Source organism: Pseudophryne corroboree, chromosome 3, assembly GCF_028390025.1.
Source record: "Pseudophryne corroboree isolate aPseCor3 chromosome 3, aPseCor3.hap2, whole genome shotgun sequence".
NCBI lineage: Eukaryota > Metazoa > Chordata > Amphibia > Anura > Myobatrachidae > Pseudophryne > Pseudophryne corroboree.
The window spans coordinates 175,022,983-175,035,620 of record NC_086446.1 but is presented as its reverse complement, the minus strand read 5'-3'; the positions used below and the strand labels follow the sequence as shown (position 1 = coordinate 175,035,620).

General features: G+C 44.4%; 1 long non-coding RNA gene across 1 annotated transcript in view; it reads right to left on the bottom strand.

Annotated features, from left to right (window-relative positions):
- Window positions 1–8,646: 8,646 nt before the first annotated feature.
- The window catches only part of LOC135057567 (uncharacterized), a 190,144-nt gene continuing 186,152 nt past the window's right edge, over window positions 8,647–12,638 (bottom strand). Inside the window, exon 5 of the long non-coding RNA XR_010244207.1 lies at window positions 8,647–10,530. This is a non-coding gene — a long non-coding RNA (uncharacterized LOC135057567). The remainder of the gene's footprint in view (window positions 10,531–12,638) is intronic.

Genomic DNA, 12,638 nt, shown 5'->3' with positions numbered 1-12,638 from the left:
TCTGCGGGAACCGCCGTTAGCACCTGGAGCTCCTCTACAACCTGGGACCCTGTGAGAGCTTCCACGAGTGGCAACGGACCTAGACAGCAGGACTGCAGCAGCGTTTAGGTAACCGGCAGATGAAAGCAACCAGGACCAGGGAACCAGAAGTAACCTGGGAGCACAAAGCTGGAGAACATTTCACAAGGAGGTAACTTGAAGCACCTGCATTCTCCCTGTGAGCCAGCCCCCTTCTGTAAGGGGAGAACACGCAGGATTGGCTGGACACAGATTGGGAACTTCATTGGTAATACTCTGGTCTCCAACATGGCTGCCCCCAGCACAGGAGACATACTTAGCTGTTAGCACACAGCTTTAGCCGACTTCTGTCTCTGACACACTATACCGTGTCACCACTAGAGGACCTTACCGCAGCGTTCCCCGCCGCAGCGCCTGGCTCTTCAGACCCTCGGCCCCCGGCCCTTGGCAGCAGCACATCCGTCCAGGAGGACCTGCCGCAAGCAGCTCCCTGCCGCCGCAACCGCACCAACCAGTGGGACGGTAACCTGCAGGAGCACCCGCCGGAGGTAAGGCTCTGGAGCCTGACACCTGTCTCTTCTTCCTGGCAGCTCCTCTCTGGTACATTGCAGTGACTGAGGGTTCAGATCCACAAAGACAGCAAACTTGGTAGAAGAAGCTGCTACCACTGAGCATGTGCAGCAGCTCTGTCCCTTAAACTGCAGGTTGTGGCGACAGCTCTCGTAATCGTATTATATTCTATTGCTATTGATTTCATAATCTGAGTCGCTGGCCAAGAGGAGGGGGGTTTCAGGCAACCGGAACCCCCCCTGCGTTTGCCTATGGCATTGCTCACATTATGGAATGAACAGTGCAGCAGTGTGCTGCGGCCAGGGCAGGGGATGGTTGCAACTGGCCCTCCCACACTCACCATCCAGTCTGCTCGCCATCCGGCCTGCCCCCACAATGGGACTGCACAGTACAGCAGTGAGTTCCGGCTGCGAGACAAGGGGGTGACTAAGATGGGGAGGGGGCCCAGTTCACTTGCCCCCTGGTTCCCCGTTCCCTTTAGACAGCTCTATGTATGTCACTGGGTGATAGCCACTAAATCCAAGTATTATTCTCCATCTGACTGCCATTTGTAATGTGGTTTTATTGTGTATATGTTAGGTATACTGTTTATGTGTTTTCATTTTCACTTGAGTTGTTATGAACAGTACATGTGAGTGATTAAGTTTTTCAATAGAAATTTATGGCGCAGATTCATTTATATTTTTCTATTGCGGAAAAGTGTGTGACTGTTTCTATAATCTTTATACATACCTTGACTAGGTATTATGGTGGCCAACACCTGGATCGGGGTCAGCGGGGTCATGGGATTTTGGCCAAAAATTGGCCGGGATTCAATACCGGGATTGGAAACTCCAATCCCATGGATTTTGGGATTAGCCTGCCACCTTCCTTTTTTAATGGCGGACAGGTTTGAGTGTCCTCACAAGCCAATCCTGGGTATCCCAGTAATTCCGGGATTGATAATTTTTCAATCCCAATTCCAGGGATTGAAAAAATGGCCTGGGATTGGCCACCCTACCAGGTATCTGGATGATAGATCTACACTGTCTAGTTATACAGTCAATAGGTCGAAACCATATGGCCGACATGCATTAAGTCGACAAGTACAAAAGGTCAACAGTGCTTAAGGTTGACATGTGCAAAAGGTCAACAGGTTCAAATGACTAACATGAGAATGGTCGACACACAGATGGTCAACACATTGTTTTATGTGTTTTCCACGTTTTCCCAACATTTGCTTGATTTACTGTCTACGTGGCCTAGGTTTGGGACTGTGGTGAGTGCAGCGAGCCACCTTGCTTGATTCGTGGTGAGCAATGTAGTCTCAGAACATGATATATACAAGATGTGGCCAAAAAAAAGTGTTGACCATTGTCATGTCGACCTTTTGTACCTGCTCACCTTAAATACTGCCAAACTTTCATCTGTCAACCTAATACATGTTGACCTTATGGTGTCAACCTATTGACTATCTATCTAGACAGTGTAGATCTTCTATATCACACCCATTTGACTACTGCCACCTCCTGCTGTCTGGCCTTCCTCTCACTCCTCTATCCCTGCTTTAATCCTTTTTGCAGAAGCCTAATGTTCTTCTCTCAGGTTGGGTATGTGTGACTGGTGGTCACAATATCAAAGGCGGGATCTTGGCATTTAGATGCCCAGCAGGGGGGGGGGGAATTGGTCGGCGCAATTGCCTCAGGTTCTATTCACACTCTATGGGTGTTGTGTTGTTCGGCATGCCAACCATTGGGATAGTGAGGGGTCAGGATATAGGAGCCTGTATTGTGACCTGCAGTCTCCTGACCGCCGGTCACATAACTACATCCCCTTCTCTCACCACTCCCCATTAACTGCACCACTTTGCAAATCCCAATACCTTATTCACCCATGTCTACAAAGCTCTCAACATCATCTTGCCATATATCACATTTCGTTACAAAATATTCTCCCTCTTACCCTCTCAGATCTGCTACTGTCCTTGCTATGTCTAATAACTGCCACTACTCCTGCTGACAAGATTTCTCATTTTTAAGCACTTTGTGTACTTTCTCTTTATAGTGCTTACACTTCCTATACTACCCACTCCAGTGCACCCTCACAGTTGTCCCAATCTCGACTCCACAAGGTCACACTCACTCCTCTTGTTTGAGATGTGCCTTTTTCCATACCTCCCATCTGTCCCGCAGTCTGTCACGGTGGGGAGGGGCAGCGTCTGTTCTCGGGAGACAGGGTCTATTCACAGAGCGCTGGCCATTCCCCAAAGTGACGGTAAATGTGAGTGTGAGTGTGGCTCACGATCATGGCATTTCCACGAAGCTATGCTCCCTTTTCTACAGGCAGCGTGATGCATTTTTCTCAGTTGTTCTACTACAGGTGCCAAATGGGTGTCGTGGACACCTATGAGTGGGAATAGCCCTGGTGCGCCGGGATTCTGGCTGTCATCATTGTTGGCTGTCGGGATTTTGACATCAGTATCCTGAATGCCGGGATCCCAAGAGCCGTCATTTTAACTGCAACCCGTGAGAGGCGTGCGGGTCAATACATCTCGTTTTTATATAAAACTATATATATATATATATATATATATATATACTTTGATGTAATGTCCTTAAGACAAGTCAAAATGAGGCTCAGTAGTGTGTGTGGCCTCCACGTGCCTGTATGACCTCCCTACAATGCCTGGGCATGCTCCTGATGAGGTGGCGGATGGTCTCCTGAGGGATCTCCTCCCAGACCTGGACTAAAACATCCGCCAACTCCTGGACAGTCTGTGGTGCAACGTGGCGTTGGTGGATGGAGCAAGACATGATGTCCCAGATGTGCTCAATTGGATTCAGGTCTGGGGAATGGGCGGGCCAGTCCATAGCATCAATGCCTTCATCTTGCAAGAACTGCTGACACACTCCAGCCACATGAGGTCTAGCATTGTCTTGCATTAGGAGGAACTCAGGGCCAACTGCACCAGTATATGGTCTCACAAGAAGTCTGAGGATCTCATCTCGGTACCTAATGGCAGTCAGGCTACCTCTGGCGAGCACATGGAGGGCTGTGCGGCCCCCCAAAGAAATGCCACCCTACACCATTACTGACCCACTGCCAAACTGGTCATTCTGGAGGATGTTGCAGGCAGCAGAACGTTCTCCTTGGCGTCTCCAGACTCTGTCACGTCTGTTGCATGTGCTCAGTGAGAACCTGCTTTCATCTGTGAAGAGCACAGGGAGCCAGTGGCGAATTTGCCAATCTTGGTGTTCTCTGGCAAATGCCAAACGTCTTGCACGGTGTTTGGCTGTAAGCACAACCCCCACCTGTGGACGTCGGGCCCTCATACCACCCTCATGGAGTCTATTTCTGATCGTTTGAGTAGACACATGCACATTTGTGGCTTGCTGAAGGTCATTTTGCAGGGCTCTGGCATTGCTCCTCCTGTTCCTCCTTTCACAAAGGCGGAGGTAGCGGTCCTGCTGCTGTGTTGTTGCCCTCCTACGGTCTCCTCCACGTCTCCTGACGTACTGGTCTGTCTCCTGGTAGCGCCTCCATGCTCTGGACACTACGCTGACAGACACAGCAAACCTTCTTGCCACAGCTCGCATTGATGTGCCATCCTGGATGAGCTGCACTACCTGAGCCACTTGTGTGGGTTGTAGTGAGGTTATACAGGCATGTGGAGGCCACACACACACTACTGAGCCTCATTTTGACTTGTTTTAAGGACATTACATCAAAGTTGGATCAGCCTGTAGTGTGTTTTTCCACTTTAATCTTGAATGTGACTCCAAATCCAGACCTCCATGGGTTAATAAATTTGATTTCCATTGATAATTTTTGTGTGATTTTGTTGTCAGCACATTCAACTATGTAAAGAACAAAGTATTTAATAAGAATATTTCATTCATTCAGATCTAGGATGTGCTATTTTAATGTTCCCTTTATTTTTTTGAGCAGTATATATATATATCTATATATCTATATCAATGCACAGCGGGCGGCACTCACGGCTTTGAAAAGAAACACAGGAATCCACCTGAGCGTGTCAACGTTTCAAAGTTTATAGTCAAACTTTTTCGTCAGGACAAGTAACAAACAGAAAGTGACTCACCTATATACCCCCGCAGGTCCGTCCATGGCGGGCCGCGGCCAGCGTCCCGGCTCAGTAAAAATGACGTCATCGCTGGGCGTCCGCCCGCAGCGCGTCCCGGAGGTTCCAGCTGAGGGCAATCATATGTAATCATTATGTTACGTGATAAAAAACATACAAAGCAAAATACACTACATGTACACCATATACCATTAAAAATATATACAATAGTACTGTACACTTATAGCATCATAAAAAAGAAGAATATATTTAACCCAAACCCTGCCAACTATTACAGAGCTAATAAGAGACAAAATATGCATACAAGTGCTTGTCTCGTATATTAGATAACAATCAATTCAATAATGCTAAAGTTACATCATCTGGAGCCATGCTAAATATAATACACAAGCCCTTAATAGAATGGATACAGAAAGATTGCTAGACAGATACATAATACCTCTTATAGGCCCTACACACTGGCCGATTTTCTGAAAGATATGAACGATCTCGTTCATAAATGAACGAGAACTCGTTCATATCTTTCAGTGTGGAGACTCCAGCGATGAACGATGCGCGGCCCCGCGCTCGTTCATCGCTGGTCTCCCGTCGGCTGTGCATGCAGGCCAATATGGACGATCTCGTCCATATTTGCCTGCACTTCAATGCAGCCGCGTGACGGGGGGAGTGAAGAAACTTCACTCCCCCCGTCACTGCCCCCCCGCCGCCGGGTCGCTCGTCGGCCGTATCCGCCGTCGGGAAGCTCAGCGGCGGGTCGGCCAGTGAGTAGGGCCCTTTACACAACATAGTCATAAAGTGTCAATATTCTCACTAGCGGTTTCTAAATATTTACAGAAAGCATGAAAGGCTGAGTGTTCATTTAGCCCCCTCGGAGACAAAGTATCCAGGTGAAAAATCCACCTGGCTTCAGCTTTTAATAACAAAAGACCCCGATTCCCTCCCCGTGTAAGTGGGGGAATGTGGTCAATAATGCGATGTTTTAATGCTGCTAACGGATGTTTTGCATTAAGAAAGTGGCGTGCGACCGGCTGGTCGCTACGTCCAGTGGCTAGTGCTGCTCTAATGGAGGTACGATGACCCGCCATTCTATCTTTGAATGTGCATTCCGTTTTCCCCACATAATGGAGACCACAGGGGCAACTTAATAGATAAACAACAAATGTTGTTGAACATGTTACTCGGTGTTTAATTTTAAACCGCTTGCCAGTATATGGGTGACAAAAACTGTCGCCAGGTATCATATGACTACAAGTAGTACATCCTAGGCAGCGGAAACATCCTGGTTTGGATGACTTTAAAAAGCTCCCTCCTGTCCGGCTCTGTTTTACTGGGAATTGTATATTAGTTTTGACCAAATGGTCACGGAGATTTTCCCCCCGTTTGTAAGCAGGCATTAGACGAGTATTTGAGAGTGAGGTTAAGTGTTTATCTGATTGAATAATGGGCCAAAATTTCTTGCTGATGTTATTAATGGTCTTATTTTGGGTATTAAACTTATTGACCCAAATAAGTCTATCACTGAACGATTTTTTATTATTAGATGGGTCCAACGTTGCTTTACGTGACATTCCTAACACTTTATTTTTAGTAGCCTGTAATTCCTGTACAGAATAACCCCTAGCAACAAATTTGGTAACTAACTGGTCCAAAGTGGATTCAATTTTGGTCTCATCGCTAACGATCCGTCTGGCTCGTAGCATTTGTGAATAAGGGAGACCTTTGCGCAAGGGTATTGGATGTTGGCTAGAAGCTAATAATATGTTATTTCTATCCGTCGGTTTAACAAATAAATCCGTAGCAATTTTATGATCCACTATCTCAATATGGACATCTAAGTAATCCACCATTTTCTGATGAATGTTATATGTAAATTTAACAGGCGAAGTAGATGAGTTATGGTCATTTAATAATTTCTCCAAGGATTCTTGTGATCCTAACCAAAAGAGCAGTAAATTATCTAAATACCGAAAATAAACCAGAATTTTTGAACTAACTGCTGTTGTTGAAAAAAATAAATCATCCTCCACCTGAAACATAAATGCATTCGCAAAAGATGGTGACACATTGCTGCCCATAGAGCAGCCCTGGAGCTGTAAATAATAATTGTCATTAAACAGAAAATAATTACGTTGTAAAGTTAATTGCAATAACTGTAAAAATAATTCAACATCAGGTCCCTCATACTGCTTATTACCATCGATGAGCGATCTCACAGCCTGTAATCCCTCCAAATGGGGGATGTAGGTGTAAAGATTGCACACATCGATCGTAGCCAGCAAACATCCTTCAGGAATATCTCCTATAGTACTAAGATTATTCAGCAATGCAGTAGTATCCTTAAGGCATGTTTTTCTTGCCTGGATACATGGCTGTAAAAAAAAGTCCAAATATATAGAGATGTTTTGAAATAAAGACCCCGTGCTGATATGATGGGGCGTGCTGGAGGGGCAGAACTATTTTTGTGCAACTTAGGTAGTGAATACAAAATCGGTGTAATTGGGAATGGAGTAATTAATGCTTCGTAAGCTGTTTTATGAAGCCTATTCTTTTCAAGGGCTGTCTTCAAGATAGTATCCAGTTCCTCTTTGAACTGAAGCGTGGGATCCTTTGAAAGCTTTTTATATATGTTCATGTCCGCAAGTAACCGGTAGAGCTCCTTCACATAATCAGAGGTGTTTTGGACCACAATGGCCCCACCCTTATCTGCTGGATGGATTACCACATCCTCATACTTAGACATCTGTATAAGGGCCTCCCATTCTGTTTTAGAGAGATTAGAGTGTCTTTCTTCATAGCTTTTGGCACTTTTGACCACCTGATGATCTATTGTCGTGCAAAATGTTTTGATCGCCTGATTTTGCGAAGGCGGATCAAATTTAGACTTGCTTCTGAGTGTCGGTGGAATAATCGTAGTGGCTTTATCAGAGGTAGAGTGTACATTAAAATGCTCTTTTAATCTTAGCTGCCGTTCCAGCTTAAATCGTTCTACTCGCAATTCGAACGGGTTTAGCTTAGTAGTAGGTACAAAGTTAAGACCTAAGGAAAGAATCTTATTTTCCACAGGAGAAAAGACACGGTCAGAGAGGTTGAACACTATTTCCGTTTGGCATAAGGACGCCGTTTTGCGTTTTTGCCTTTGCCCTTGGCCGCCCCGCCTCGTGATACGCCGTTTGGATCGGCTATTTGTGCCCTGGTGCGAACCCCTAAAGGGGGATGTCCAGAATTAAACTCTTGGCGCTCCTGTTCACTGGCAGAAGTAGCGCCATCTGTGGAAGACTCCGTATCCAGAAACCGTCTATACGGTCGGCGACGTGGCAGTCTTCTGGTGGTGGACGTCCCGGAGATCCATGGATAAACCAGACGTTTAGCATAATCGTTGTTCACTTTGTCTAATTTATTCCTTTTATACTGGATTAACTCCTTCTTGTATTTGTCCACCTGATCGGTCAGCTTCTCTAACCAAAGATTGGAGGTATCTGCCTCTATATACACACACTGTCTGTAGTATATGGGGGTCACTGATGCTATCTGTAGTACATAGGGATCACTGATATGGCCTATAGTATATGCGGGTCCCTGATGCGGTCTAAAGTATACGGGGGTTACTGATGCTTTCTAGTATGTGAAGGTGAGGCCATGCCTCTTTTTGGGGCACACCTTAGGTGCATAAAGAGGCCCTATTTTGGGATGGGGTTCCATAACCATTTTGTCGCACCTGAGCCCACCAGTCACTAGTTCCGCCTCAGTATGTGACACCTATATATTGCGTGTGACTACATCTGTATACGGAACACAACGGAACTGTATTGGAAAAAAGCTTCGGCTGCTACAATGTAGCGCTTCGTATACAGATTCAGAGACTGTTGCGCACAGATATAAATGTATTGCATATCAAATTAATCAGCTGAGTCTCATGGTGCGTCTTAGTCACATTGCGTTGTGACTAAGTTGCAATTTCCGCGAAAAAGATGCCCATGCTAGCAGTCTCACGGGACGAGGCGCGACTGCAGCAATGATGTTGAGTAGACATCTGTAGCCTCTGCTTTCATATCTGCATTTATTTGTTCTGCTTTGCATCTTATGTATGGCCTGTTTTCCATGATCAGCAGACACTGTGGCGCCTCAGTAGTCAATAGTAATAATAATAATAATAATAATAATAATAATAATAACAGTTTAATTCTGGGATTGAAATGGTGAGATTACAGTACATTTTTACTGACATGGTAGATTTTCACATTCTAATCTGGCCCATTTTTGTATACTGTAATATATATTTGTTTATTGTTGTGTATGTCTATTATTTTACCTAACTATTGACTTTAGATTACTGTGACATTCACTTTAAGTACACAGTGAGGCTGATTCTGAGTTGGGAGCAAAACAAAAAAACTTTACACTTGGAATAAACCATGATGCACTGCATGGGGAGCAAATACATTTATTTTCTTGGCATACAGAGCAAAGACTGCCTGTAGCCCACAGATGCTGGGAAACTTTATTTTTACACTGCAATTTAAATTTGAGTTTGGAAATACCCCTCCCACGTTTAAACATTGGTATAAACATCATTAGTGCAAAGCATCGCATGCGCATATGAAAAACATTGCTCCACTGCATCAGATGCATTATAGACAGTAAAGTTTTGTATTTCCCCATTCTCTACGTATATATACAGTATTATACAAAAATAGAAGGAAGACAGTGCGCTACCACAGCTGCTATCCGGGTAAACTAAAAGGAGTTTCACCACTCTCCACTTCCAATTAGACACACACAGACATATAGGATACCACTGAACCAGCGCTGCAAGGAGGTCAATAAATTCGTGTTCATGCAATTTCCTTCTTTTGGCTCAATGTACCCCAAAAAAAGAAAATATAAAGAAACATAGTGTAGTACCTTCTAATAAAAACAGATTTAATATCACAAAATCACATAACAATTCAATAAAAATTGAAATAAAAATAGTGGTCAGTTGAAAAAAAACACTTTCTATCACTATGTTTAGACAGCAATAGATGTATTGGCATTCAATGGTGGACTAAATCCTGAACAGGTAGGCAATGGGTAATTACCAAATGCAGGTTGAAAACTGGCATAACAGTTTAACAGACGTATGGACATCAGGCTTCCCAGCTGCAGCAGGAGAGTTCCTCTGGTGTCCGACCGCCTCCCTTCTTTGGCATTGATCGTACCACGACCTCCTTTCACAAGTATATCCACCGGGGCACCCACGCGTTCCGACCCTGCCTGGGTCTTTTTCAAGGTCAGCTCCCTTTGAGAATGCCAGTTGTGTCTCCTAATCCGGTTTAAAAATCCCTTCCTCTATTCCGATTGGTCCCGGCACAGCTGGTCGCTATACATAGTTATCACTAAGAGTCTTTGACACTCGTGTGCCAGGAACAACCCTCTCTGACGTCTTCCCCCTAATCTCAAATCAGATATGGGATTGACATGCAAGGTCCGGTCACATACTCAAGGAACACGCCCCCGTATATCATTTTCACAAATCCCCATTGCATAGCAAAAGGCAGTTCTCGTCCTCCGGTCATGTGACCGGCTTGAGTCACGTGATGATACGTCATTACGCTATGGCGTGGGTCACATGTTGCTATATACGTCATCCCGCCGTCTCGTAGTCTGCCCGTGACTCTCACTGTGTTCGTTACCATAGTGACGGCTTTTGTGTTTGGTGACGTATTTACAGCTTCAGAGTGTCCGATTTGTCAGCGTCAATGGTTACCATAGTTACACAGGTCAATCCAATATGCTGAACTCCTGAAATATCCGTTATTTTAGTAGACGGATATTAATATACTAGGTTGTCAGCTTCTGCTGCATACACGTATATGAACATTCTATATAAAAACAAAAAGGTGCATATTAGAATCAACTTATCTATCAATATCGTCAAAAATACAAAGGTGGACTGAACACTATAAGAACCACTTCACTTCAAAATCTATGTTCAATCCTCCTGGTTGGAGGGTGCCCATGTCATATATCAGGCGCATTTCAGCCTTTGCTAATTGGGATGGAAGGTCTCTCCTTCTCCAATGCCCCTGTACCCATTGCAGCCCTACAAATCGTTTGATGGCTGATATGGAGCATCCATGCACCTTTCTAAAATGATCAGAGAGAGCGTGGGTTTCCAAACCCTTTTTGATGTTCCTAAGGTGCTCTCCTAATCTTACTTTCAGTGCTCTAGAGGTTTGCCCGATGTATACCAAGTTACAATTACATTCCACTGCATAAACCACATTTTTTGTGGCGCATGTGATAAAGTCCTTTATCTCAAATGGTTTTTCATTAATATTTATTTTACTTGTTTTATTTTGGTTCACCATTCTGATCTCTTTACATGCTATGCACGACATGCACCTATAAAAACCTTTTGATTTAATTCTTCCGGGTTCTTTTACCGGTGGACAGGCACTTCTTACAAGACTATTACCTATATTGGGTGCTTTACGATAAATACAGACTGGTCTATTGGGCAGAACTGATCCTATCACTGGGTCCTTTTTTAAGACATCCCAATGGCGTGTCATTATTTTTTCAACGGATCTATATTGATCACTATAGTTACGTACACCTGCTTTACCATTGTGGTTTTTTTAAAGCCTGCTTAAAAATAGTTTAGAGCCAATTAGTTCAGTTATTACTACATTTTCTCCCAACCACGTCACTTGGAATGTCTTGTTAAAAAATGAATGGCAGTTTTTGCAACAAAAGAACCACTCTGCCAAGTAAATACTTTAATTATTGTCACATTTTAATTGTACTGGCTATAAAGAAATGGAACATTTGCCCTTCTGAACCTCATTACCAGAGTATTAATGCAAGAAAACTACCAAATTGCTTTTTCAAGTCATATAGAGTGGGAAAAAAAAAAAAAAAAAGATACGGAGAGGAACAGCTGGGATAGGAAAGCTTTCAATCTCCAAATCGGATGAGCAATAAGATTAATGTTTCTTGCTTGTACTGTAAATGGATTGAGCGGAGGTAGGATTGGCATAGAGACAGAAAGGTAGGGGACTGTAGCATGAAGGGGCCACCTAGGCAGGGGTGTATTAAGAGAGGAGGGGACCCGTGTGCAGCCTCCGTTGCGGGTCCCCTCCTCTCCCCTCTGGCAGCAAGTAGACTCTGGCATACTGCCAGAGTCTACTGCGCATGCGCAGGTCTCCGGGAACATGGTGCCCGCAACCTTGTTCCCAGGGACATCTCCAGTGCACATGTGTAAATCACTTGTAAATGGCTGTGGCGACCATTTTCCAAGCAATTTGTGTCCACACTGCAGGGCTACTGCGGTACTCTGGAGGGGTAAGTATAATATAATGGTGCAGTATGTGTGGTGTGGGCCCCCCTGGACCCAGGGGCCCCGTGTTCACCACACACACTGAATCCCCACCCAGAGCTATAACTAGACATTTTGGTGCCTTGTGCCGGAGAGAGAATTAGTGCCCCCCCATTTCTCCAATAGGGACACAAGGCACATGCCTCGTGGGGAAGGGACATGACAAGATTGATCCCAGAGAAAGCCCATGCTATGATGCTTCTTCTAACATTATCTATCTATCTATCTATCTATCTATCTATCTATCTATCTATCTATCTATCTATCTGTCTGTCTATTTTACACACACATTTATAGACCGCTGCAAGAAATGGATTTGGACACAAATCCTCTTTATATCACATTCATGCACTTAACTTGAGTGCGCAATGATGAGCATTTCTTCACAAAGTACAAGGTAAGCTTCAAATAGTTAGTATTCTTAGAATTATCTACCATTCTATGCAAGGGCAGACAGCTCAATTAATAGATTGCCTGACTGCAATGCCACAGACAATGGGTTTGAATCCCAGGTATGTCAGCATCTTTAAATGTAATAAAGGACAGTGTGACTGAATAACAAAGAAATCTCAAGTTGAGTTCATGAATGCTGTATAGGTATTAGCGACA